The sequence below is a fragment of the Marmota marmota genome, unplaced genomic scaffold, assembly GCF_001458135.2.
Source record: "Marmota marmota marmota unplaced genomic scaffold, marMar, whole genome shotgun sequence".
Taxonomy (NCBI): Eukaryota; Metazoa; Chordata; class Mammalia; order Rodentia; family Sciuridae; genus Marmota; species Marmota marmota.
The window spans coordinates 12,278,113-12,305,455 of record NW_025999932.1 but is presented as its reverse complement, the minus strand read 5'-3'; the positions used below and the strand labels follow the sequence as shown (position 1 = coordinate 12,305,455).

General features: G+C 44.0%; 1 protein-coding gene and 1 long non-coding RNA gene across 6 annotated transcripts in view; both read left to right on the top strand.

Annotated features, from left to right (window-relative positions):
• On the top strand, positions 1-27,114 carry LOC125616069. Its single transcript, XR_007346684.1, has 3 exons — positions 1-5,726; positions 11,582-11,591; positions 27,103-27,114. It is a non-coding gene; the product is annotated as an uncharacterized LOC125616069 (long non-coding RNA).
• Farp1 (FERM, ARH/RhoGEF and pleckstrin domain protein 1) overlaps positions 1-27,343 on the top strand; it is a 210,107-nt gene that overhangs the window by 14,282 nt on the left and 168,482 nt on the right. The window lies entirely within an intron of this gene.

The following is a 27,343-nucleotide window of genomic DNA, read 5'->3' as shown; positions in this document are numbered from 1 at the left end:
AGAGACAGAAAGTTTATTAAGGATGGCTGCTTGGGGGTGAAATGAGCAGTTACTGAGTTAGGGGTGCAGGTTTCAGGTTCTGGAGACCAGTGTCACAACAGAGTGGATGTATTCAGCACCACTGAACCGTGCACTTAAAAATGGTTAAGATGGTAAATTAAATTCCATGTTATTTTTCAAGATCAATAAAAAATTATGCCATGGAGCAATATGATTTGGGAAGGAGTTAAAGTCGCCCCGGGTGATTCAATGGAGCATTTAAGTTTCACTAGTATTCGCTGCCTCATTTGGTTTTTATCTCCCGTTTATATATTGTTATCATTTTATGGATTTTAACTTCCAGAGAGATGTTGAATTCCTTTAAACAGGGACCGGGTTCTTTGTGACCTCCCCGGCTGCTCCTGTTTCCTGTATATACCAGCAGTGAACAGTCTATGTGGTGGACATTTTTTGTTGTTGTTGTTCATTGATCCACTTGTGGAACCTTAGCAAGCCACTCAGTTCACCTCTAGTTGTATTATTTTCCAGTTTGTAGACTAAAGACTGAGAAGAGTTTGTAAAGACCAAATTTCAAAATGATTCTGAAGTTATCAAAGGTGTTTGGTGTTCTATGTGAATTGTCCAGTTGAATAGTAAGACTTTGCAAACTTCAGAAACCGAAATCGTTTAGTAGTTACATGAAACTTGTCTTGGCACAAGCAAGCCAAGTAGCTTCTCCCTCCTGCTCTTGGCAGGTAGATCCTGCAATTAAATACTGTTTTTAAGTAACGTGTGGCATTCCAAGCAGAGAGCGGCCCAGGTATTCCGTTTAGACCTCGCTCTAATTAATTCCCTGCAAGTTGTAGGTTTTCTTTTCTTTACCCTTCTGCCCACATCTCCCCCTCCTTTGGAAATACTCATCTGCCAGTGAAGGGAGAACGAATCAAGCATGGTGTTTATGTTGCTGTGTAGTAGTATTTGGAAACCTGCAGCCAGGAATTTTTTTGCAAGAAGTTTAAAAGTTAAGCTTTAAAAAATGTTAACATTTGGGTGAATTTCTCCATTTTGTAGGCCTTTATATTTTATTCCCAAAGGAAGTCCCTGAGTGACTATGTAAAATACTGTTAATTGCGTAGCAGCAGCAGGACACCTCTGAGGCTGTTTTTAGAGGATGACGGTTACGCTACTGCATGGAACAACAACCAGAGGAAGATGTCAGTTGCACTGGTGGAGAGCCGTGGGATGTGGCATATCTCACTTAAGTGACTGGGCCTCATTTATCTCTACTGTGTTGCCCGTTACAGGTTAAGGGAGTACAAGAAAAGGTGGACCAAACAGACCATTTTAGTATATGAGTGTTTTAAAAATTATTCACAGAGCAAGCATTGTTTAAAATCCAAGTTGTGATGATACGATGACCACTTTCAAGCAGGTAGCATGGTGGTCTCTGGTCGTGCCCAGGAATTAGTCAATGCTTCTTATTTACCTTAGAGAACCAGGCACACCCCTCCCCAAAGAGATGTGGGTATTGTTGAAAAAAATTGTCATTGTCCATGAGGTGTCATAATGGCTAATTTTAACAATTGCTTGGTAACATGGTAACTCTGAACGTAAAAGGTTTTGGCGTCTTGGTACAAATTGTGAGGTTTAGTGAGAACCAAAGAACCATATTTGATCTTTTGAAGAAATTAACCCTAAAACTTTCTGAGTCCCGTTATACTTTCCCCTAATTCATTCTGTGTTCATTGGAAAAAAACTGGGAAAATGCATAAATGCTTAACACAAAACAAACAAACAAAAAATACAAGTTCCCGTTATCCAACCAAGGGCAGTAATAGTCTAAGCATGTCCCTACAATTATTTTCTTTTCTGTATGCTCTTTTTTTCTTTTTTAATTTTGTATTCTTTTTTTTTAAAGATTTTTTTTAGTTGTTGATGGACCTTTTTTTATTTATTTGTACGTGGTGCTGAGAATCGAACCCAGTGCCTCACGCATGCTAGGCAAGCCTGTTACCACTGAACCACAACCCCGGCCCTTTTCTGTATGTTCTTCATTAAGAGTCTTTAGGTTTTGGGCAACTGAAAATACTTCTGGCCAGGGTCACCCGTGAAGGGAGCTATGGACAGGTTGTGCGGGCAGCACACCATGGTCAGTAGCACGGATGTGAATATCATGAGCCAGGCAACCTCCTCTCATTGGTCTTCTCAAAGTATCTTTGTAAACCCAGGAGGGACTTCACATTGGGTGTTCCTCGAGGTACCCGCCTTGGGAAGCACACCTCTATGTGTGGACGGAGGAAAGCTCCAAGGGAGGAGTCCTTCCAAAGGTGAAGGAAACCACACAGAAACTGCCCTGGGGTCAGCCAGCCATGCAGGGGACCGGGGTGGTCCAGCAGTTCACCATGCCGAGCTGGCAGAGTGAGGACCATCCTAAGTACTGTCCTGGCCACGCTGATATTTGGACAGAGGGCAGAATAAATCCTTAAGATCCAGGGGAGGGTTGCAGGGGTGAGAACAGAAGAAAAGCCCTGAACAGCTGATTGACAGTGAAGGAGGAAAACAGAGGCAGTAAGGCTGTTCCAGGCCGGGGCAGCTCTTCCCATTTGTGATCTGTGCCTAGTGGATCCCACGGAGCATATTTTTGTTTTCCTCATAAAGAACAAGCCACCCCCTTTGAGCCTCCCCCTTCTTGTTTTGCTTAGTTTCATAACGACTGTGCAGGGGCCTGCTGGTTTCCCTTCTCCCGTCGTCTCATTTGGTCGGCTCATCTGTGCTCTGAACTACAGTTTGGTTTGCAGCAACTTCAGGTTTCACTTGACTGCTGAAGGGGATTGGCTCAGATTTGTGGGAAAAGATTTTTATCAGAAGTAGTTTCCAGAGCTCCATGCTGTGAGGTAGGCTTCTTAATTGGCACTTCCATGCCTAATTAATAATGCAGGTAACGATCATACACTTCCAAATGCATGTGTGGGGAGAATGCATGGATTCAAAGCTTCCAGGGTGAATGATCTTTTCAGCTGTATTCTCTGATTTTCCCAGAAGTAGTCTATAATGGTTTCCCTAATTGTCAGAAGTTGAGTGAGAACCCTGTGAAGGCCCAGTGTGGTGTGCATTGTCATTTAGGAGGCTCAGAAGTTCAAGGACCTCAGTTCACAGACTCCTGGTCCTCCTGGGTCTGATGCTTGCAGGTTCTGCAGGTTCTGAGTGGGCAGTATTGCCTTGGGGTGGACCGACCGGTATTCAGCCCCTCTGAGGGTTCCGCTACCACATAGAGCAGCAGCTAGAGGAAGATGTCAGTCATACTGTAGAGAGTCATGGGGTGTGGTTGGGCTTTCCCAAGTTGTGATGGTTGCTACGTTGGCAAGGCATCTTACTTCTTCCATTGTAGAAATTTCTTTGTTAAAATAAAAGCATTCTTCAACTTTCAGAGGGAGTGGTGTTAATAAATAACATCCTCTGCTGAGTCCAGAACCAGCTGAGACAGAGGCCTGGTATCCATGGCTGATCAGTGTCCACTCTGTTCCTGGTAACCATAGCCTTTGGGGAGGGCCAGCCGGATGGACGGCTGTCCTGAATTATTCTCTGCCCGTTGCTGGTGAAGGACTGGGCAGCCGCAAGTTCCCCATGGTGAGAACTATCCAGAATGTGTACAGGCAGGACTTTCAGGAGAGGGACAGGGCTGAGGCCAGAAGTCCCTTGTCCGTGAGACTCCCATCAGATAGGGCAGTAGGGAGGGTCAGGGAAGAAGACAGGAGGGTCCTCAGCTGAGACCCTCCATGGGGGAATCATGGTAAGAAAATGGGTTTAAATGTTATTATAAGTACTAAGAGGGAGGTTCTAGGTGAAGACAAAAGCTCTGGCCATCCCTGCTCCATCGAATGAGGACATTTTGAATTTCTAAGGAATGACATGGATGCTTCTGATCTCTTATCGTTCGTAGAAACTGATCGTGCAGCTTCTGCCCCAGCCTAGAGCTCAGAAATTCCTGGGATCTTCCTCTTCAGTGGAGGGCCCTGCTCATCCCTGGAAGGTTCAGGATGTTGACTTCATAAGGACTCTTTTCTTATATTTCCTTTGCAGTTCAGAAATGGAATAGCAGGGGGAAATCGCCACCCCATATCTTTCCTTGAGGGGTACACTTATGTCTGCGTCTGAGGATTTTTCCCATTCCAGAAAAGGTTGACGTCCGGCCCCACGTTGTCAATTTACTAAGCTGTCATTTTCTTCCATCAAGACTCACCGGGTGTCAGCATCTTGGCTGAGATCTGCAGTTTTACACCCTTTGCAGGTCCAGTGGTTCCTTTTAAAAATTTCTTATTAGATTTTTATAATGACACATAGTCGTTGGGTTCCTCCCTACAAACTCACACATTCTGTGGAATTCTGTTCGGTTCCAGTGTTTCTTAAAGGAAACTCGTGTTGCCTGGCGATCTCCTCTCCCCCCACCCTCATTCTTGTTCCTTATTGTTAGAGGGGTAGTTCCATCTTTGAAAACCATCAACTCACCAAGGAAGCAATCGGGGAGTAGGGGATGTGGCCTATTGGTCAGTGTGGGTCTTAACGAGTAAAAGAAGATACCCTCAGGCATTAGAAAGAGTTAGAAACCCAGGGAAGGACATTTCTGGGCTTTCAGCTGGACCCTTGAATAAGAGAGCAGTTCCCAAGAGGACCAACCCTTGTGACCAGAGGGGGGTTCGTCTCTCCTTCCACCACTCCCTCTGGACCTCAGAAGGGGAAAATCCAGGGTGATCTCACTCTGCTACCACAGACCCTGGAAGTCAAATTCATAAAACCTAGTCCTCTACGGTCCTCAATTTTTAATACAAACACCATTCCCATTATAGAAAATGGGAAAATAGAGATGAATAGGAAAGAACTGCCCATAGTTCCCTCATTCAGAGGCTGTTGTTTTTAAGAGTTTGATGTATTATTTTTTTCCCCTGTTAAGGAAGTGTTTATTTCCTCAAATACAATGACCTCCCTGCCCAAAGCAGTCTTCCATGTCCTGGAGTAAGGGCTTTGGGTGTTTGATGTAAATCTGCTGTAGGTTAACTGACATCTTCTTACAAAGTCCTGCAAATGTTGCAAGGGGTTTTCCTTTTCCAATAACTAGAAATTATCATCAACTTTCCAGGTCCATACATATCCATCTAACACCTTCTTCTTAATAGCTGCATAATAGCTCACAGTTTAGAAAAGCCTTACCTTACCCAGTTCATTTCCTGTTGACAGACATTTGCAATATTTCCAGGTTATCATGCCACTACAAACAACTTTGTATGTAATTTTTATGAACTAATCCTCTTATTTCTCCAGGATGAGCATACCAGCAGACTCAAAAAAGCACCAGGCCTAGATGATTCACAGCCAATCTTCAAAAAACAGATACGTTGTATGGTCTTAGAAATATATGCCAGGTAAGGTGGTGCCTGCCTATAATCCCAGCAACTCAGGAGGCCAAAGCAGAAGGACCATGAGTTCAAAGCCAGCCTTAGCAACTTAGCGAGGCCCTAAGAAACTTAGCAAGAGCTTGTCCCCAAATAAAAAATAAAAATGGGGCTGGAGATATGGCTCAGTGCTTAAGCATCCCAGGATTCCATCCCCAGTAACAAAGAAAAAAAGAAAGAAAAAATGTATAAGCACAAAACCTAACAAAGATAATATAAAAAGGGCAAGTATAGGTCAGTTTTACTGATGAATGTAAGAGTCACAGGTATAAACAAAATGTTAGCAAATTAAAGCCAGGAGTGTTTTTTTTACAAAGAGTATGGCCAAGGTTTTTTTCCATGAGTGGAAGAGTGATTCAGCACTAGGGAAGCTTTCAAAATTATAAAGAAAAAAATTAGATGTTAAAAAAGCCTATAATTGCTTATAGCCATGGCTTTAGTATCTGAGTAAAATAAGAACAGATGGAAATTACTTAAATAAGATGAGGACTAATTGCTAAAATCCAGAAGTAGATATTCAATTAAATGGTGAAATGCAAATCCATTCTCATTAGAACCAGCCAAATATACAGTTGTCCTCTAGTATCACTATTATTTAATTTTAAAGATTTTAATTTATCTATTAAGAAATGGGAAAGATTGGGGGGAAAGAAGAAATTATTGCCATTTTCAAAGGTTTTTATCATTTATTTCAAAAAAACCCAAGATAATCTTTTAAATAATTTTGGAAATAATAATAAATAATTTGATAATTTGGATAAGTAACTAAATAAAACAAAATTCATAGAAATCATCAGCTTTTCACACACACACACACACACACACACACACACTAATCAGGGATGGGATAAAGCTCAAAATTGTGATCAGAGAAGATATTTAGAAAGTAGAAAGGTCCATGTCTGATAAGAAGAAAAGTATAAAACTTCATGGAAGGACTTAAAACGAGATCTGGTGGTGGAGAAATATATCCTGTCCCTGGATGGGTGGCCAGGACCATGACATATACTTCTCACCAAAGGATTGTACATTTGATTCACTTCCAATGAGGAGTGAATACTAGTGGTGATGATGATCACCATCATCATTATCATCATTATTTGTGTATGTGGGAGGGGAGTTGGAGAACCAGGAAAAATGATTTCGGTTTGTGTGGAAGATAAATGTGTACATTTTTGAAGGGTGTGAACCATGCTTTGCCCTTTCAGATGTTAGAATTTCAGAGCCAGCCCATTAAACAGCATGTGCTGGCACAGAAATGGAATCAAGAGTCTAAGTACATATGGGGGAAATATATGGTAAAGTGTTCTTAGAGTGGTGGGGAAAGAATGCCTTCTTTGATAAATGGAGCTGGCACGCTTCACTATCCATTTGGAAGAAAAAATTCAGTTTTTCCATCTTATACCAGATTCAGAAAAAACTTTCGGATGGATTAAAAGATCTAGGTCTGAATGTAAAAATAAATAAAACGTTGGGAAAACATTTGGTGAACTATTTATATAGCCTTTGGATTACATAGGAAACTCTGAGGCCATAGGAAAAAGATAAGTAACATGTACCTATTCACTCATTCAGTCTGCTTTTCCTGCTAGAGGAAACTTGGTGGGTTCAACCTAATTTGGCCGACTCTCTGCCCACACCCAGGGCTGGGTTTAGCTAGGACATGTTGGCTCGGCCTAAATTGTCTGTATCTATGATAATTACTTCTCCATGCTACCAGTTTCTCACCAGTGCCCCTTTTCAAGTCAGTAAAATTTACCGTGGGTCACAGATCCCTGGAGGGATGCCAGTGTGTGACCCCTGTCATTGGGAGATTCCATTAGTATCTGGGGGTTACAGTTGCGCACCTTGGAGCCAGTCGAGTAGGTGGTGGATTTGAGGATTCAAGCTCCTTTTGATTTAAGAAGGAATGTTGTCTCCCTACTGCCCTCCAGGTGCCCTGGGCACCTCGCTGCATTCATTCATTGCTCCTCATGGTACCGTGGACCGGAGCTACTGTTTGTGTTCCTAGGGCATCTCATCTACCTCCTGGGACCATCAGTTACACAGCAGGGTTATCAGCGCCCTCGGATGGCCTGTGTTCAGCCTGACTTTAAATTCTCTCTGTTCTTCTGCCTTCTTTGCTGATGATCCTCATCAGTCATTCACTTCCAGACTGAATTCTGATTTCACGGCGAGGAGGAGACTTGATATATGTCCATGTATTTGTACTTGAGTGTCTTACTGGACAGTCGGGATTGAGCTGCTCCTTGGCCAGCTCTCCTGGGGGATGGGTGTGTAAGTGCAGGAGGAGGGAGGGGCCGGAGTAGGCTCAGCCGAGGAATGTGTCTGATAATATTTATCCTTTTCGCCCAGTAATTCTCAGAATACCAAAGGTACTCTCACAAAAGCATGCATGTATGTACATATGCACACTCGTTTGTGCTGTAGAAAAAATGTAAGCCCTAATTACTTGGCACCGTTCCTTGAAAATAACGAGCAGTTATAATTTCAGTCTCACGTGATTCCTGAAGCTCACACTGTGGAGGCATCCAGAGAGGTGCTCCTTCCAGCAGGTTGTGGAGGGAAGCAGTCGGGACACGTACTCGGTTCTCAGGGTGGGTGGCTGGTTCTCCCACTGTGGCTCGTATCCCTGTTCTCCAAGGCTGTGTGCGAGGAAGGCGGTCCTGTTCCAGGTTGGGCTCAGCGGAGCCAGTGCCCCCCTGTGACTGCAGCCCCTGGTATCCCCAGCCCCTGACTTCTGTCCCATCTTCTCAGGCCCTCTCAGGGCTGCAGCACCCATTGTCTCACAGTTCTCCAGGAACCATCCCTGGCTCAGGGGCCACACCAGCAGGAAACCAGGCCCTCCGTGTGGAGTGTGTGGGAGGGGCTCCTCGGCCCACTTTGCCGTAGGCCTGGGTGCAGGTGTGCCTTCTCCTCTCCCCACCTTGTTGCTTTCTCGGTTCCTTCTGTGAGCTGAGGATTCTTTGTAAGCTCCCAGAGAAGAGTTCTGTCGAATCTCCTGCCTCTTAGTTGCTTTTCTTCAGCCTCCTCCTTTGCTCCTCTGGGACTTGGGCTCCTTCTCCATTTTCAGTATCAGAGAGGGCCGGCCTTGAGTTGGCCTGCTCTTTTTTCTCCTGCCTTCTGCAGCAGCCCTGCCTTCTCAAGGGGCATCCGTGGGGCCCGAGGGCTCAGATTGGGGAGGCGGAATGTTGGGGTGTCAGTAGCTGAAGGTGCTACATCCAGTTTGGTTAGAGTCTTATGTTTCCAGGTGAATGGTGACAAGGAGGTGTGCTTCCAGGTGAGGCTGAGGCTCCTCTGGGCCTTCCGAGCTTCTGGAGTAGCCTCCCTCTGGGTGGCACAGAGCAGGGCCCTCTGGGTGCAGTTAGGGTGCAGAATAGCCTGAGTCTGGCCCTTCTGTAGTCAGCAGCTGGAAGGGCAGAAGACTCAGCACCTGGTGTTGGAGGGATTCACGGTTAGGACACTGTGGTGTGGCAGTGAACTTCCAGAGTGGGTCCTGCTTGTTGTCATGAGGTGCTGTGAAGACATGGCTGCCTAATCAGAACCGGAAATATCAGCGTCTGACTTCCGAGTCTGTGGTTGCTCGCTCCTTCCCACTTCCCGGCTGCCCCTCAGCTCCTTAGCAGCATGCAGGTCCAGCTGCATGAAGACCTCAGACATCGGTCCCTCACCTAGTGAGGCCGCCTCCCTGCCCCGCCTCTGTGCCCCCACTTCTCTTGGTTTTGGACCTCTGCTTTCTTGCCAGTTGCAATTAAAAAGATCATTAAAGAACAGGGTCCAGGCTTAGGAATGTAGCTCAGTGGTAGTGCGTGCTTACCACGTGCAAGGGCCTGGTTTTGATCCCCAACACCAGAACACACACACTCACACACAAACCCACACACACACCTATATTTACACTATATCTAGTATATAACACACACACACACACACACACCTATATTTACACTATATCTAGTATATAACACATACACACACACATAATTTATTTATTTATTTATTGCATATCCATACATACGTAGAATGTCATTGGTGGCTTTTAGTGGTTGGGCATGCTGCGGGTAGCTAGTCTGAAATCCATCAGGGAGTGAAACTCGGCACATCTTTGAAATGCCTCGGAGCTGCAGGCACCAGGAAATGATAAAGTGGTTCTCTGCAGTGGACCACGATAGCCTTCTTCACACAGGGACTTTTCTTCCTACAGGTGTGTGTGTTTGTTGTGGGGCTCTTCAGGGAAGGAAACATCTTGACACTGATGAGCCTACACACCTACCTCCTGACAGCATTAGGATTTATTTTGTGGTGACTTCCAGACTTGGTGCTTGGAGACACTTAAAGCCCTGTCAGAAGGTTGTCTCCAGTTAGCATTTGCAGTGACTTCTCACAGCTGAGGTTTTAGTGTTCTGAGCTCCTGTGTTCTTTGTCTTGGTTCATCTGTTTTGCTTTAATGCATGTATTTAAAACCAGTGGGGCTTTTACAAAGGTGCCATTGGCCTCTCTGTGAACAGGTCAGCGCCTGGCATGGGGCATGCGCAGTGTAAGTGCCCAGGTGGGCGTGGCAGCTGCAGCCCCCTGGCTCCCCTTGGCTGAGCTGGGCAGAGTGTTTGCTCGCAGCCTGCTTCCTGCTCTGCCGGGTTTCTGTTCTCGCGACTAAAAGGCTCAGGGGCCACTCTAGTTAAACTGGGCTGCACGAAATAACCACACAAGAGACACAAATACCTTTTTCTTTGGGGTCGATATGACGGCTCCTCTGACCTTAAGGGTCTGCAGAAAGAGAGAGAGAGCTCGAGAGCACGCGCTGACCCCTTTTATTGAGGAGAAGCTATTCAAATGAGGCAAGGGGTCAGGTTTCAGGGGGCTGAAACCTGATGTTTCATGATGTCCACTGTCAGCAGGTTGACTGACACCTGGGTAGGCCACACCCAAGGGCACAGTAAGAGGAGGGGACACACACAAGGCACTTCCATGGAACATTCTATCCTAAACAGGGCAAGGGGTTATATTACAAAGGAACAGGCGAGCATAGCTTCACCCATGGGGCTGTAGCAAGACACACCCATTTCTGTGACTGAGCGCCTCAGCACCCAGCTGGGGAGTGTAACTCAGTCACCTGTAAGGTTGGCCTCCCACACTGCTCAGTCCTCACACAAGGCTCAACTTGGGCGGGTTTCTCCCAGTCCTTCAGGTGATAAAAATGGAGAGCTTGCCCAAATCTGTCCAAGCCCCATGTGCATTCTTTCAACTGTATTGTGATGAGTTTTTCAGAACAACCTGGCTTTGGATTTCCTGAGAACTCAAACCACATAAAATATGTACAGCATCAAGATAATGGTGCTCAACCCTGGTCCCTGGAGCACCAGGCCACTGGGAGCTGGTGAGACAGACATGCACATTCTTGGGCTTCACCCCAGGCCCACAGAATCACAATCCTTGGGAATGAAGCAAAGCAGGGTCTGTTTTCAGAGACACCCCCACCCCTGGTGTTCCTGCAGCCTTCAGCCTGAGAAGCTGATGGAAAGGGCGTGCTTGGCATCTCCATCAATAAATATGTATACATACACAAAATGTTCAAATTGGCAGTCATTATTATGACTGAAAACTTTTATAATCTGTCATTGCTCAAAATGTTTCTGAAGGAATGGGCAAAGTTGTGGATATAGTTCTCATAGCTTGCAGTTTTCTCCTGTGGTAGAAGCTCACTAGTTAGGGTTTCACTAATTTGCAAGTTTTAATTCTGATACAGCATCCCCAAATGTTTGTTCAGTTGTGCAACAGAAGGATTTGTTAAACGTAAACAAGTTAGTCGTAAACAGAAATTGTATCGAAAATAATGTTGTGCACAGGACTTTGTTTCGTAACCAATAGTGTTTTTCCTGGGAAGCACCTCAACATTTTGTCAGGTTAGAGCAACCGAATGTGACTGTGAACAGTGAAATCATGTACAGTCTGTGTTATCTTCTAATGAATCCCACATTCCTGTTCTTGAGTTTTCACCAGAATTCACAGGATGCCTGGACTTCCTCATTCTCTCCCATCCTTAAAAGTGTGATGTGGGGGCTGGAGCTGCGATTCAGTGGTAGAGCACTTGCTTGGCAGGTGTGAGGCCCTGGGTTTGATCTCAGCACCGCATATAAATTGAAATGTGAAATTTACAGTTGGAAGAGAGTCGGCTCCATTTTAAAAATGGGTAGAACAGGTGCTATCAGATACATGAGTCTGGGTTATTAGTATTCTGAGTTTCTCCTAGTTAGTTTACTACTAAAAAATCATTTGCTGGAATCAAACAGAAACAATTTTTGATGCTCAAAGAATGCAACTGCTTCAGCTTCACTCAACATCAGTCTGAGCGGCTCGAAAAAAAATATTCACACATCCATCTCATAATGCTCTCCTTATTGAAATCAGATGACGCGAGAGTGGATTAGTTATCATGGAAATAATGTGGACGATTTCAGAGTATTTATTCCATACAATGAAACACAGAACTTGTTGCTGCTGAGTTAGAAGGTGGACAAGCAAAAACAGAGGCATGAGTCAGTGGATGGGCAGAGGAAGACAGAACTCAAGAGCTGTGTAGCGTTTCTTTGAATCTATATCTAAATGCAATGAAGGAGCCAAATTTGGACCTGGAAGTTCCACTAAGCCTGTTCTTTCCACTTTGCACCAAAGACCCTGGAACATTCTTTGCACCAAAGACCCTGGACTTTGCTACTTCTCTTTAATATGTGCTCAACACATTTGCAGCTTTGGCCACGTCTAAACCAGTGGTTAGTACTAGCTTTCAGTTCTAAGGGCATTAAAAGAAATTTTGTCATTTTATTAAGGGGAGAGGCATAGTTCTGAGCTTTCTTCCCATGCCCCTCAGTGAATAATAAAAAGTAGAGAACTTTTTGGCTTATGTTGGCCTTGGCAGCGGTCACATTGCTGGGTAGATTTTTGTCCCCCAATTTGGATGCTGAGTCACTTCTGTGCTGCTGACCACCAGACCTCCGTGGTGAGGCTTCTTGGTATTTTCACACCTATGTTGTCAGCTTCGGTTCTACAAAGAACTTTCTGTGGTCCCCCAGGGCCATGCTGCCAGAGCCACATTCACAGGCATATTAATTGCGTTGCAGGGGCCCCGGGGCTGCAGGGCCCATGGGATCGAGTCCGATAAGAGTGACTTAAAGGCACTATTGGAGGAGACATTCTACCAACGAGACGTGTGTGCAGTAAAACACCTCTGCAGGTGCTGCTTGACTTACCTATGTCCTGATAGGCTGAAAAGCTGAAGTCAGAAATCAGTTGAATATACCTAGCTGTCAGATATCCTGGCTTAGCAACATGGACCTCTGCAGGGTGTCTGTGGTTTGCCCTCGAGATCGCAGGGCTGAGCTAGAACTGCTGCCTAGCATCTCAAGAGAAGATCTCCTGTCCAACACTAGTTCAGGAGGAGACTCAAATTCAAAATGAGAAGTCTGGAGCTACTGAATGCTGAAGACATTCACACCATGGTGCAGATGTAAAGTCCAAAAATCTTAAGTCACACCACTGTAAGTTGGGGACCGCCTTCACTTTGATGATGATGATATTTCTAATATCTAAGAACTCCTGGGGAGGTGGCACAGGGCACTCAACTGGGGCCAGAGAAAGAGGGAGATGCACTTCTATTCTTGATGAAAAGCGGCCCAGGTGGAGGATAGAATGGCAGTCAGGTGGTTAGTTTTTCCATCGTTAGAAATTCTTTTCTAAAATTTTTAATCATGAGAAACACAATTTAAAACTTATCATCCTAGCTGGGCACGGTGGTGCATGCCTGTAATCCCAGCAACTCGAGAGGCTGAGGGAGGAGGATCGTGGGTTGAAGGCCAGCAACTTAAGCCCTAAGCAATTTAGTAAGACCTTGTCTTAAAATAAAAAATAAAAGGGCTGGGGATGTGATTCAGTGGTAAAGTGCCCCTGGGTGCAATTCCTGGTACGTATGTATAAATAATAAGTAAGTTAGAAAATAAATAAATTTACCATCATAACTGTTTCTAAGGGTACATTTCACTAGTATTACTAAGTACATTCACATTGTAGCTCAGTGGAGCAGCTGAAACTCTGCCCATTAAACCACAAGCCCCCCTTTCTCTGTCTCGTCACTCTTAACAACTGCCCAGGCCCATTTTTCGGGGGAGTATGGAGAATTGAACTCAGGGTGCTTAACCACAGAACCACATCCCCAGCTCTTTTGATTTTATTCATTTATTTTTTATTTTGAGACACAGCCGCACTAAGTGGCTTAGGGCCTCACTCGGTTTTGAGGGTGGCTTTGAGCTTGTGGTCCTCCTGCCTCAGCCTCCCGAGTCACTGGGATTACACTCTTTGTTCCATGTCGTTTGTACAGTTCACTCTTGAAGTGTGTAATTCAACACGTTATAGCATATCCACAGAGGCAGGCGCCATTACCTTGATTCCAAACATTTTCAACACCCCAAAAAGAAATGCTGTACCCATTAGTAGTCTCCCCATTCCCCTCTTCCTCGGCCCTGACAACCCTAATTTACTGCCTGTCCCTGTAGATTTGCCTCTTTGGGCCCATTTCATAAAAGTGGGACTTACTGTATGTGGTCTTTGTGTTTGTCTTCTCTTCTAGGCCCATTAAAAATAAACCGAGGATTAAATTGTTGTATGACTGGAGAACAATGTGTAGTAAACGTTTGCTTAACCATAACCCTTGACCACATGGAGTTCTTTTTCTTCAAAAATCTTTATTCGTAGCCAGGAAAAACTGACTTTGCTAAAACATGAAGATCTCCATCTAAGCACCACCTGTTTGAAGACTTAGGAAAAAGCAATATGCTTCCCAACGAGATTTAATTAAAACCATATAGGGTCATAAATCCAGTAATATTATACCTGGTCAAAGCCTTAATAAATCGGAGCAGAGAAGGCCCAGATGTTGCTAACATCTCCTAGTTGGCAACATTTCTAAAATAATACTTGGGTCCAGAAAGCAACTAACAGAGAGAATGAGCTTTGGGTTTGTTATTTTAGGAGGAAAATTCAACTTCCTGCCTGGGAAAGATGGATTAGTGGTGTGGATGGGATCTTACCTTTTAATACTCATAGGGAATTATATTTCCTTATGGGTTAATATATCCAGATTATTTTCAGCATATTTTTCAATTTTTTTTTGCAACTCTGGGAAAATGACCCCAGAACTCTGTGCCTTGGAGCACTTAAAATACCCTATCAAGGAAGGGTCCTGAAGGGAACGTGTGCAGGCTCATGCAGATGGCTCCCACTAGGCTCCTGCCTTAGATGGGTGCTGGTGTCCTTGCTCTCTCTGACCACCTCAGAAAAAATGGAACCCAAGGTCTCCATTAACAAAGATCCTCAGGTGAAAACTGGCTCCATTTTCTTGTCATTCGAGCTGTTTGGCTTTGGTAAAGAAGTTGTTTGTATTTTTTTTTGGGGGGGGGGTACTAGGGATAGAACCCAGGGGCACTTAACCACTGAGCCACATCCCCAGCCCATTTTATATTTTATTTAGATTCTGGATCTCACTGAATTGCTTAGGGCCTCACTTTTTGCTGAGGCTGGCTTTGAACTAGCAATCCTCCTGCATCAGCCTCCCAAGCCACTGGGATTATGGGTGTACACCATGGTGCCTGGCCAAGTTGTTTGTATTTTATACAGCATTTTTGGTAGTTAAGATGATTCCACAACAGACACTATTTTAAATTGTGCAAGGAGAGGAGACTTGATCAGAGTTTAGGGGTGGAGACCAGGTAGCCAGAGCCGTGAGACAGTCTTGCAGGATCCAGGCTAGGGAGAAAGAGACAGCAGGGACTGAGCACTGCGACACCACCACCAGGTGCTGAGTGGCCCAAAGGGCTGCAGCAAAAGAAGGGTTTCTGGCTGGGCCAGTGGGAGGCTGATGGCCGTGGCTGGGAGGTTGTGCTGAGGAGGAGAAGAGGGAGGAGGTGACAAGGGTCAGGTGGACCACCCATTGGCAGCTGACTGTGCATCTCCAAGCTGGGTCCACGTCCTGGGCACATGGTCCTGCTGCCCTCCGTGCTCTACTGGACCTTTTCCGGAAAGAGAAGAGAGCACCTGGTAGCTGCTGGTGTTCAGCCAGAGGAGGGCAGACGGATGGGACAGGCACCCTGGCAGGAGGGAGGCGCCAGAGGGTGAAGAGCAGAGCTGAGCCCCTTGAGGCGGGAGGGAGCGTGAAGGGCAGCCCTTGCTCCCCTCCGCAGGCTGGTGGACCCCAAGGGTCCCCACAGTCCCGCCACCCTTGCCTGGCTTTGCTGTTGGCCCTGTGGCCGGGGCTGGGGCTTTGTGTGGTTAAAGCTGAACCATGCAGCGATTCAGGGCAGACTCAGCTCTGTGCGGCCTTCGATTTTAAAAAGGACCCAAGAGGACACAGAAAAATGAGGTCCGTGGCCTTGGAAGGGTGAGGGAGTGACCAGCCCCCAGGCTGCCTGTTCTGCTGCGCGTTGGTGCTGAAGCAGAGCCACAGGGCACCGGGCGGTTCCCCTCTGCTGAGGCGTGGACTTCCCACAGCCGTCCTGAGAGGGGAATGGAGACGGAGGAAATGGGTGACTAGGGCACAGCTGCACTGTCTTGGTCAACAAGGTCATGAGCGATTGCACCAAAGCTTTTGTTAGTGGCTGCTCTGGGTCACAGACCTGGGAGGGAGCACATCTGGGCAGGGCTGAAAAGGCACCACTGGACTGGACCGAAGGGGCGGGCGGAGCTTGAGTGGTGGTCAGCTGCGCGATTCCCACTGTGTGATGTGTCCTCTCACCGGTCACTAAAGAAGGACTTCAGTTATTTAGATACAAAATCACCACACTGACCAATATAGCCTGAGGGCCAGAGTCGATTTTGTAAAGTTTTCTGATCTTCCTTCTTTTAATGAATATTTTAGGAGGAGAAGGTATGGGGGGAGGCCTTGCAGCCCGGGTGGTGGGCAGAATGGGAAGAATCTGGGAGACTCAACATTCCTTTAAAATCAGGCGGTGATCTTTCCTTTGGCCTCTAGAGTCAGCAGAAAGAAACTAGAGGCCAATCCCCACCCTCGTGAAGACCCTGATCCCCTTCGTACAGCAGTTGAAGGGTGGTTAAATGGTAAGCACCAGGGCATGTGTGAATCCGCAGTGTGCTGTAAGCTAAGCTCTTGAGTGTCCAGACAGACTGCCATTAGGTGCTGGCCCTCAGAGAGCCTCAGGAGCAGCCTCTAGCAAAAGTGATGGGTAGATTTTTTTTTTTTTTTTTGGTGGGGGGCGGTACTGGGGATTGAANCCCCCGAGGTGCACCACCACAGTTTTGATGGGCATGTTGCATGTGACAGAAGACATTCCACAGCACTTGGAGGGAGAGGACAGCCTCTTTAGGGGACATATTCTGAGCAGCTGGACTCCTCTGTCCTTTACCATATAACCTGCTTATTTTTCTCTTTTCTGGGGCAGAGAGAGTGATGTGTGTCCGTCCCCAACACCTCCTTCCCCTGCCCCAGCACCTAATTTCTAAAATCTTTTTATGTATATTTCTTCTAAACGACCACCTCTTGAAGGGAATGGCAGTGATCAAGTTCCTCCGGGGCAATTTGAGCTTCATTAAAATTTCAGGAAGGCCTTTTCAATTAAAATACATGCTTGTAAATACTGGAGAGTTTTGCATAATTTTAAAGTGAAAGAGTACATTTATGATGGAAATGCATTAAAGAGCCAATTTCTAGAGCTGATTGTTTATCCACAGTTTGGTTTTTCTCAGCAGATTCCCTTTCTTTTTTCTTTTTTGCCTGCTCTATTGAGGTAGCACTGACATACAAAAAAAGCACATAATGTGTACATTTTGGGGAGTTTGGACATAGGTAAAATCACCATGATCAAGGTGATAAACACAGCAGCAGCCACTTCCAACATTGTTGTTTAAAAACAACAGCCCCTGGAGAGGGGGCCCTTGCTCCCCCTCTTGGCCTGCTGCTGGGCTGCCTCTGGCTCCTGCAGCGGGTCCTCTTGGACTTTGGTGCACTGACAGGCCCCCGAGCCTGAGTAAAGCTTGGGGAGGAGAGAGTTTTCACTCAGCAGAGAGAAAGATTCTGTTTCTTACAGAACTTGGGCTTGAAGAAAGAGCTTAGCCGATGCAGTCTCTAAAGAGATGCTTATTCTTTTCTGAGTCGGGATTTAAAGTCCTGTTTTGTTATTTCATTGGAAGAAAATGATCAGCGCTGGCTGGAGTGAGAGTAAAGCATGACACTAACACATTCCAGTGCTGAATAAAGATTTTTTCTGTTAGGTGGGAGGAGAGGTCCCCCGCGAGGCTCCTGGGCCGAGGGGATAGCTCTGTCTGGCGCCCCCTCCACCTGCTGAAGGATTCTGGAAGGATCTTCTGCTGTAGGTTGTTCGCTCCTGGGAGAGACTCATTTCTATTTCAGCAACAAATCAGACCCAAGAGAGGAATTTGGTTCACTGCTGGTGCTGAAGTTAAAAGCCCCCTCCTTTCCCATAAGTGGTCTCTTAATTAGATTCATTAGTTTTTAAATGTTAATCGGAATCGAAGTTTTAATTCCCGAAAGGTTTAGAAATTTTAAAAGGAACACCTCATTTACCATATTACTGTGTTCTGAGAAATCCCCTGGAATCAGTAGTTTTTGTGTGGCGTTTTTAAAATCAAAGAATGGATTATCAATTATAAAGCCATTTAGAGAGACTAACAAAACCAAATATGTGCTTAATTCACATTACTTGCTAAGTGTTTTGTAGGCTGTTTATGTGAATACAGTTAATTTTGATGAGAAAACAAATTTTCAGCTCCCACGTCAAACCCAACATTTTACATGACAAGTTTTATCATACCCAGATAATGCAAGGGGAAGACTTTGGTGGAAACAATTAGCGTGGCAGATGGAGCATTTTAAATCTGTATAACTCTAAAGCTTTGTTTCTAAAAGCTTCCTTCCCCCCTTTTTAATTTTTCTCATAGTAAGTGCAGGATCAGGCCTAAACTAGTTGGAATAGCAGGCGCTTATTTCATTATTAACACTTGAGGAATCTTTTGGGGTGAACAGAACAGTTCTGTAAAAGGAAAACTTGTTTTGAAATCAAAATGTATTCCATGTCTACCCGGAGTGATAGTTTCAAGTAACCCAGAAAATACAGAGAGGCATCCCATTTCTCTTATGATTTTTGAGATAGATTGTTCATTATCATGTGTAGGTCAGAAACCTAAGCTTTAATCTTCTTACTCTTGTAATATTAAAAAAATCGAGATTCTATAGTTTTTATCTAGGAAAGGTGATTGTGCTTTTTCTGTTGGTAGATAATTCTCAAAATAAGTTGTGTGTGCAAGTGTTTGTGTATGTGTGTTTACATACTGTATTCCCTCTTCTTCTCCCCTGGAATCAATTTAAAAGCTCAAAGTCCTTAGTCACGGATACCAAAACAACACTATAAGGGAGGCATTTAGCAAAGTTTAATTTTAACCAGGTACTTAAACTGTAAACAGACAGGATGACATCACCGTAGAACAGTGCACCGTGAATAGAGGCTCTGTCAGGGCTTTTCTAGCCAGAGCACTGAAACGGAACAGCCACTGTTAATTAGCTAACGAAACCCTGCAATTCCCGGCCTGTGCATTCCGCCTGTGCACTTTCCTCATAACGTTTCTGCACAAAACTGAGAACGAGTTCCTTGTATCTTTTGCACTTGCCTTCTTACAAGGGTGCACCTGGGAGAGTGTGCATGTCATCTGCCAAAGTGTCATGCCAAGGTGTGTTACCCATGGCGGGGTGCAGCCCTCCCCACCAGCTGCCTCAGTTGGACCAACTTTGGTCTCCAAGTATGATTTCTTTAGCTATTCTTTACGAAAGTCACACTGGGCCCTAAATGACCAGGCCTGGTTACTAACATGGGCACCCTGGTCCTATTTAGTGCCATGTGTTTTTTTTGTTTGTTTGTTTTTTGTTTTGTTTTGTTTTGTTTTGCATTTTTGTGCTTTTCCCCTCATAGTTTTGATTGGTGCATTGTAGTTGTACATAATGATGGGATTTGTTGTTACACATTCTACATGCACAATTGTTGTGGTTTTGGTTTTTTTTTTATGTCACTGTTTTTTTTTTGTTGTTGTTGTTGTTGTTGTTGATGCCTTTTTTTTATTTCACTGTTTATAAATAACCCCAAGAATAGTACTGAAATGCTGTCTAATGTTCCTAAGTGTAAGAAAGTTATGATGTGCCTCGTAGAGAAAACAAAGATGTTGGAAAAGCCTGAGTTGTGCTGTTGGTCTTGAGTTCCACTTTAATGAGCCAGGCTTTATTAAATAAGTTGTCTTTCAACAGAAATGCACATAAAAAAAGGTAGTGTTAGTTAGCTGATGAAAATGTGACCCGAGGCTCACAGGATCCTTGCCTTAGACCCTAATTTAGGGGTGACTTCATTGAATGTAATTATAGCCAAAGAGAATCAAGTATATTTCAACTAAATGAACACCATAGGTAAAAAATAAGTTTTTGGTGTCAGTTGTTCTGTGATATTTAATAATTAGAGAAATAGGGATTTTCAAGCATCTTTAGTGCAAATGGGCATAGATCAGGTGATGCATTAATTAGCTATTTCACTGTTAAAATTTTACCTTTGGATATATGCAAGTACAGTTGTCCCTTGATAGCCTCAGAGGACCGGTTCCAGGATCCCTGCAGATATAAAGTCTGCAGATACTCAAGTCCCTTATGTAAAATTATGTAGTATTTTCAGATAACCTGTGCACATCCTATATCCCTCAAATCATCTCTGGATTACTTAAAATTCCTAACCCAGTATAAATGCTGTCTATGTAAGTAGCTGCAACACTGTATAATTTAGGGAATAATGATAAGAAAAAAAAATGTCCATACATGTTCGCTGCAAACACAGGTTGTAAAATTGTTTGATCCATGTGTGATCAGCTGAATCACATGCAGATGCAGACTGTGGAGGGTTACCTGTACATAGTTCTTTGTTAATGTGGTTGCTGAATTTTTTTTTTTTTTTGAGGTGGGGAGAGAATTATATTTTTAGTGAAGAGATATTTCTTTTATGTGTCATTCAAAGTGTTTAAACTCTTGTAAGATAAACTTTTTTTTTTTTTTTTTGCAAGAGTCAGTCTTTGGCCCATTTCTTGAGGGAAGAGGTTTCTACTTTTGCTCAAGAAATACATCATTAAAAATAGCATTGGGCCTAGTCACTGCTTTACTTTTCCCTTATGACCACAGAGAGACATTTTAGCCCAAGGAACCTGGAGTCCACCCCCCCCCCCATCTCCCTCCTTTGATGACACATAAATTGTTTGGCTTTTGGAATGATTGATGCCACACAGACCTGCATCTCAGGGGAGGCAAGAGAGTAAGCAGATGCGAGTCTGCCAAGGAGAGATCACAGGGTCCTGTGTTTATACCTGTCTGAGCGTTACAGAAGAGAAAAGACAGAAGAACAGCACCATTCCTCAGTGATGGTTTGCAGGGTGGTGTTTAAATCGCGCTCCGGTGGGAAGTGAACGGCCTGGGCACCCACCTGTCCTTTCAGTTATATTTTTATCTTTGATAGTTCCTTCCCTAGTTTTGTTTTGGAAATCTTCAAAATTCATTGGAGCTTAGGCCTCGACCTTTTTGAAAACCTAATTTTTGATGTTTGTTTTCAAACCCTTGAGCCTCAGATGTGGTTCTGCATTTGGTAAAAGGAAATAGGATATGACTTTATATGCATTAGATAATACAGTACTTTAAATTTACTTATGAGATTCACCAGTGATTTCTGAACACCCACTGTAAGGGCAGCCCGGTGACTTAATTGGAGAAACAGACACTTTAGAAAGAAATGTAGGGTTTTCAGAAATCCAAACTCAGTTTGTCACTCTTTAAATTGCCATCTCAAGTCACATCAGAATGCTTACGTAAAATCGTTAAAATCTGAAACAGTATACATTTTAGATGTTTTAGAGTCTAAAGAAACGTGCAGTAATGTGGGTCCTTTGGGTATGTACGCGACTTGTTTTTTTTTTTTTTTTCTTTCGTAATCTGTAAAAAACTTTAAATTGTGGAGTATGGCAATTGCAAAAAAAAAAAAAGGCTATAACATTTCTAAGTATAGAAATACAAACAATGATGTGAATATCCAAGTTAAAAACCAGAACACTCCCAGTGTGGACCTCCTCATTGCTCTGTCTTCTCCCCAGGAGGTAATCACAGGCTGAATTCTATGTTAATCATCTCTTGCTTCTCTTTATAGTTTAACCCATGTGTGTAATTCTAAACCACAGCATGATTTGGTTTTTAATTTCTGGTTCGGTGCCTGTCTTCCCACTGAACTGGGAGGAGAGGGACTGTGCCCCTCCTGGTCTTTGGGCTGCTCTAGTCTGAGCACAGTACTTGATGGCAGGAACTTAGTAGGTTTGTGTGGACTAATGAGTAAATAAACATGTTTATTCTTATAAAATGATTATTTCCAATTTATAGTTTGTCTGATTTGTAGTTGTAAATACAGCACATAAATATGTGCATGTTTGAATAATTATGAAAGAAAGGTAGATGTATTCAGTTCCTGGAATGAATTTGGATGGGTGGCTGTTAAGAAGCCTGTACCCTTCTGTCCATTTGTAAAAGGAAAAACTGAGGCTCTAACAGGGTTGCCTTGCCCAAGGCCATTTAGTCAGAGGATGGCCAAGGTGGGGCCACAATTCACATCTCCTGCTTCCTCCTTCAGGATTCTAATAGGCAACACTCTCAAGATGGTTTCCTTCAAGTTGCATGGACAGTGTTACTCAGGTCAGCAGAAAGTCCCTGCTGGGGAGAGAGGGGGACAAGCAACTACAAATGGCCCTCCAGCATCATTGATTAGGATTGTGTAATTTGATCTAGAGTACAAGATAAACCAAAGAAACGTGTTAGAATGTGATAGTAAAGTAATATGTATGCGTAATGTTAATGGTATGTGTAATGGAATAATAGGTGATTGGAATTTACAGTGTCTTCATCAATCAGATGAACTTTTGGGAATACTCATTTGGTCTGTCCAAACTTCCTGATTTTCCAAGCAAGAATCACAGGGCTGAAGAGAAAATGGTGCAGGTGATATCACTCAGTAACTTAAGACTTCAAAAGTGATCCTTGTCTGGTTGGCAGCCATGTATTTTTTTTTGTAGATGGACACAATACCTTTATTTTATTTGTTTATTTTTATATGTGGTGCTGAGGGTTGGGCCCAGTGCCTCACCTGAGCTAGTCAGAGGCTCCACCATTGAGCCTCCACCCCAGCCCGCCATGTATTCTTCAGTGGGAGCAACAGAGGGTTCATGACGGGTGTTTTTATTTTATATTTTAAATATTTTGTTGTCGATGGACAGAATACTTTTATTTATTTTTCTGCAGTGCTGAGGAGCAAACCCAGTGCCTCACACATGCTAAGCAAGCGCTCTGCCACTGATCTACGGCCCCAGCCCCTTATGTATTTTCCATAAGAAATTTCCTGAAGAGTAGGGATGGGTCTTCTATTTGAGGGTCTCCTGACCCTCCTCCCTCTCACTGATGCGTCTGTCTCCACATGTACAGAGTGAAGATGACTTTTTCACATTACATCTTCTCCCAAGGGAAGCCCAGGGAGTGCCCAGGAGAGCCAGGAGCGCCTGGTCACGTGGGCACTGCAGAAGGCTCGGGACTGCCTTGTCACAGGCTGCGTCAGAGAATGCTTGTTGAAAATGCCAGCCATCTCTGTTCTCCATTCTTTAAACACTTTGTCTTGAGTACTAACCCACCTCATTGCCTGTGCCTTCTGACAGCCTGACGCTGGGTGTGAGTGCTGTGAAAGGGTCCATCCATTGCTCATCTGCTGCTCACATATTCAGTTTGGTGACTCTGCAAGTCCTGGTGATAATGGATACTTCAAGGAAAATATAACTGCCCAAATTCTCAGGGTATTATTTTTAGAAGAACATGTCCACGTTGTTGGACATCAACATTTTTCAACTGGATTTTGGCAAGCATGGGCCCCTGAGATTTTTTAAGTAGCTCTTATCAAAACAAAACCAGCTACTTGGTTAGGGGGACGTAAATTCCAAAGGCTGGAGAAAACCCTGGTGGCACTGGTACCGAGGGTGGAGGGTGGGGAGTCCATAGCTGTGTGTTGATTTGGGCTGCAACAGAGGCGATGTCCAAGCCAAGCTTGTTCAGTGAGGAAAAATGTTAAGTTTCTAATCTTTGAACAGGGTGTTCAAGGAGGTGCAAGTAATTTGAAGCTCTGAGGAGTGCTGTTTAACTATTTATTGGCAGTGTCCAGGGCTCAGCCTTTTCTGTCTCCATAACCTGGGGATGATGAGGAAAGTAGCAGTAGTTCCTGTTTACTAAGTGCTCCTGCAGAGTGGGACACAGGGGCTCAGCACTGCTGTCTCAGGGCCCTGGACTAGCAACCTTTTGAGGCCAGTGCTCGGATCTGGGTATCAATGAATAAACTGAGTCTTGCATTAGAGACTTTGATGTTGGATCAAAACTGAATTCAAATCTTGCTTCTGTGACTTTTCAACTGTGACCTGGGTCTTAATATTTGGTAAATGAGGATAAGGGACCCACCTGAAGAGGTGGGAGTCCATGAGATGATGTATGTGGTGGGACACGCAGCCCACACAGCACTCTGCAGATGGGCCACAGAAGGCTTCGCTGCTTTGGTCCAGGTTCACACCACCAGCTTCCGCCTAGGTGTGCTCTGAGTCTCTCCTTCACACTTGCTGAGTGACTTCACAGCAAATATTTTGTTTAAACTGGGCCATATGGTTAGTTTTGAATCTTCTGTAATTAACAGAGCTCCGGGCGGAGGCAGAATCATTGGGTTTGGGGTCAGAATCCATCGCCTTTTGTGTGTGTGTGTGTGTGTGTGTGTGTTAGTTATGGGCATACAAGGTTTCTTTGCGGATTTGGAATAAATGAATGGTCAGTTTTTTCTCTTCCTAACGCACTATGGGACTCATCAGATGGTTCTGAACATTTTTGAAAATAGCACTCTATGGTGTACTCCTATAATCCTAGCTACTGGGGAAGCTGAGGCAGGAGGATTGCAAGTTTGAGATCCTGTCTTATAAAAAGGGGGGGGGGTTGTGGGGAAGTGGCTCAGTGACAGAGTGCGGCAGGGTTCAATCCCTACAAAAAAAAAAAAAAAAAAAGGGAAAGAAAGAAAGAAAGAGAGGAAGGGGAGAAAAAGGCCACTCTCTCTCCTCCTTGTCCAGGTGACTCTTCCAGATATTGGTGTTTTGCAACCACCTTGGCTAACTGACCTCTCATTGTAGGTCTTGCAGGCAGGGTGATCAAGTGAGGGGGTGGGTGGTCAGTAAGGTGTAGGCATCCCTGAACAGCACCACTTGGCCCCAAGTACCCATCTCATAATGGCACACTCGTCCTTTTTCATCTTACCATTGGAGTTTGAGTTAGATGAATGTTCCCATCTTGGCTCTGCCTTCCTAACTGTGACTCTGAACAAACTTCCTAACTTTGGTGAGTCTCACATCGTCCGTAAGGTGTAGTTGATGACGATGTCTGCCTCCCTGGGAGATGAACAGTCCCTTCAGCAGGACTAGACGGCACACTTGAAAGAAGCAGCCCTTTCTGCCACCTCGTGGGTGCTCCATGAAAAGTGGGTGCTCCATCCTGGGGTAAGGAATGGGAAACCATCGTGAGAATGTTGTCTCTTATGTTTGTGGAGGTTCTACTGATGAGAAATGCATTCTCTGCCTTGTTGCTCCAAATGCTGGATGAGATTTAAGCCAAATGCATGAGAGCCTGGCCCCCAGCAGCTGTTTACATATTCAGATTCGGCCTCGGTATAAATAGCCTTACCATGCATTCACATGAAATTGCTGAGAATTCAGGATTGAGGCTCACTGCTGGGATTAATTTCTTTTCAACAGACTGACTGTCTAGAGAATATCCATAATGCTCTAAGTGAAAACATATGTTAGCATAACTGATGGCATTGGGAGAAATGGGGAAAGGAATCATGGGAGATGGAGGAGCCATCTTCATGGGGAAGAACCGTGTGCTTGTCCACAGCTGGGGCAAAAAATCAAAATCCATCTAGGACTGTTTCTTTGTATACACCTCCTTTTAATTTTTTTTTTTTTAACATTGAAAGGCAAAGGAAAAAATTGATTTCTAGAAGGAATTTTTGAAACAGTGAACTTTTATAACCAGAGAATTTAGCCTCATATTAAATAGAATTTGGGTCAAGGAAAAGTGGAAAGGTCCCTTTTAGATTCCATTTGGCCAAATAAACTCAGTTAATAGCTAAGACATAAGATTAAGGTATAGTAAATGTTGTTGGTGATTTTTTTCTTATAAATGCCAAAATAGTTACTATGTAATAATATACATTCATTTGCTGAGACCTTAAAATATTATAAAATAATAATAACTTAATCATAATTTACTTTCTTGGGTTGGTTTTGAAAAATTCAAGTAATAAGGAGAAGATGAAATACCCATTTTTGACGGTTCACCCCTTTAATGGTCTTATGGGGCAGATTCAAGAGTGAGTGAAGGGTGACATCACATCTTCAACTTACTTAATAAACTAAAAAGTCCCCCTTTGGAAATCTGATTCCTGACCTTTGTGGATTTCTTGTGCGGGTGTCAGGCAGCCCTCACGTGGGAAAGGCTTAGACTAGGAGGAAGTGCAGGGTAAACATTTAGCTGGCACTGTGGGTCTTTGTTCAACCTCCTCCAGCCTCACTCCCCTCCCCCTTATCTAGAACAATCTATCTGAATATTAGAAACATCAGTAAATGTTAAAGCAACAACCTTTCTGGTGGGCAATTTGGCAACTAATCAAAAATCTTAGGAATGTGCATAACTTTGTTCTGGTAGGTTCTGGGAAGTGCTCTTGCAGAATAATAGAAATAAAATGCCCATCCAAAGACATGATGTTAACAATTACTCCATAAATCCCCTGAGGTTATAGTTATCATACGCAGCTCTGCACAACTGAAAATGTTCACGATGCATTTGTTGTAAATGGAGCTGATAGCAATGGTATACTGCATTTTAGATGACATATCTTTATTTGAAATCTGATAATTTTTTACTATGTTATTCTGCATTCGTGAAACTCTATGTGTGTGTGATAGAGAAAGGAAGCAGAAGGGTGTTTGCCAGGCTGGTGGGTGGGGAGAGGGAAACGGGAGTTAGTGATTGATGGGCACACGGTTTTGCAAGATGAGAAAGTTCTAGAGACAGAGTGGGCGTTGGTTGCTCAACAATGGGAATGTACTTACCGTCACTTAAAAACAGTTAAAGGGGCAAATGTTACATATATGTTACCACAATTCTAATAAAAAAACAATAAAAGAAGGATGAATAATAATGATTCTTATAAAATGTATGTTGGGTTGTCTGCTCACCAACCCAAAGACTTGCCTTCTGAAGAAAACCTTGGTTTTCCATTATGATTATTTCAGCACATCTCTAAAAGTTGAGATTTTTTTCAACACAATCACTATACCATCATCACACCACAGTTATTAAAAATGTCTTAGTGTCATTGAATACAAAGGAAAATGTTTTGATTAAAAATGCATTTATTTTTCTCAACATCAACCTATTTTTCCTGGCTCAAGCTTTTTTTGAAAGGAATCATCTGGGTCTTTTAAACAATACTGGTCTTGCCAGTGACAGTCACCTAGTACAACCAAGGTCGTGTCGGGACCTGAGGATGGGGGGTGTGGTGGGATAGGATTCGCCCAGCTTTCTTGCTGGTGCCGTCTCATTGCGTCCATGAAAAATGCCCATTTTTCTTTTCCTCTTCTGTTTTCTGTACCTTCTCCTCATCCTCCACTGCCGTCCTCCTGCCCTCTGTGCATCTGTTTGGACCCCTGTTAAGCGGTAGGACCCTAACTGATGGGTTGTCACACTGAAGGTATCTAAGCTTGAGCTT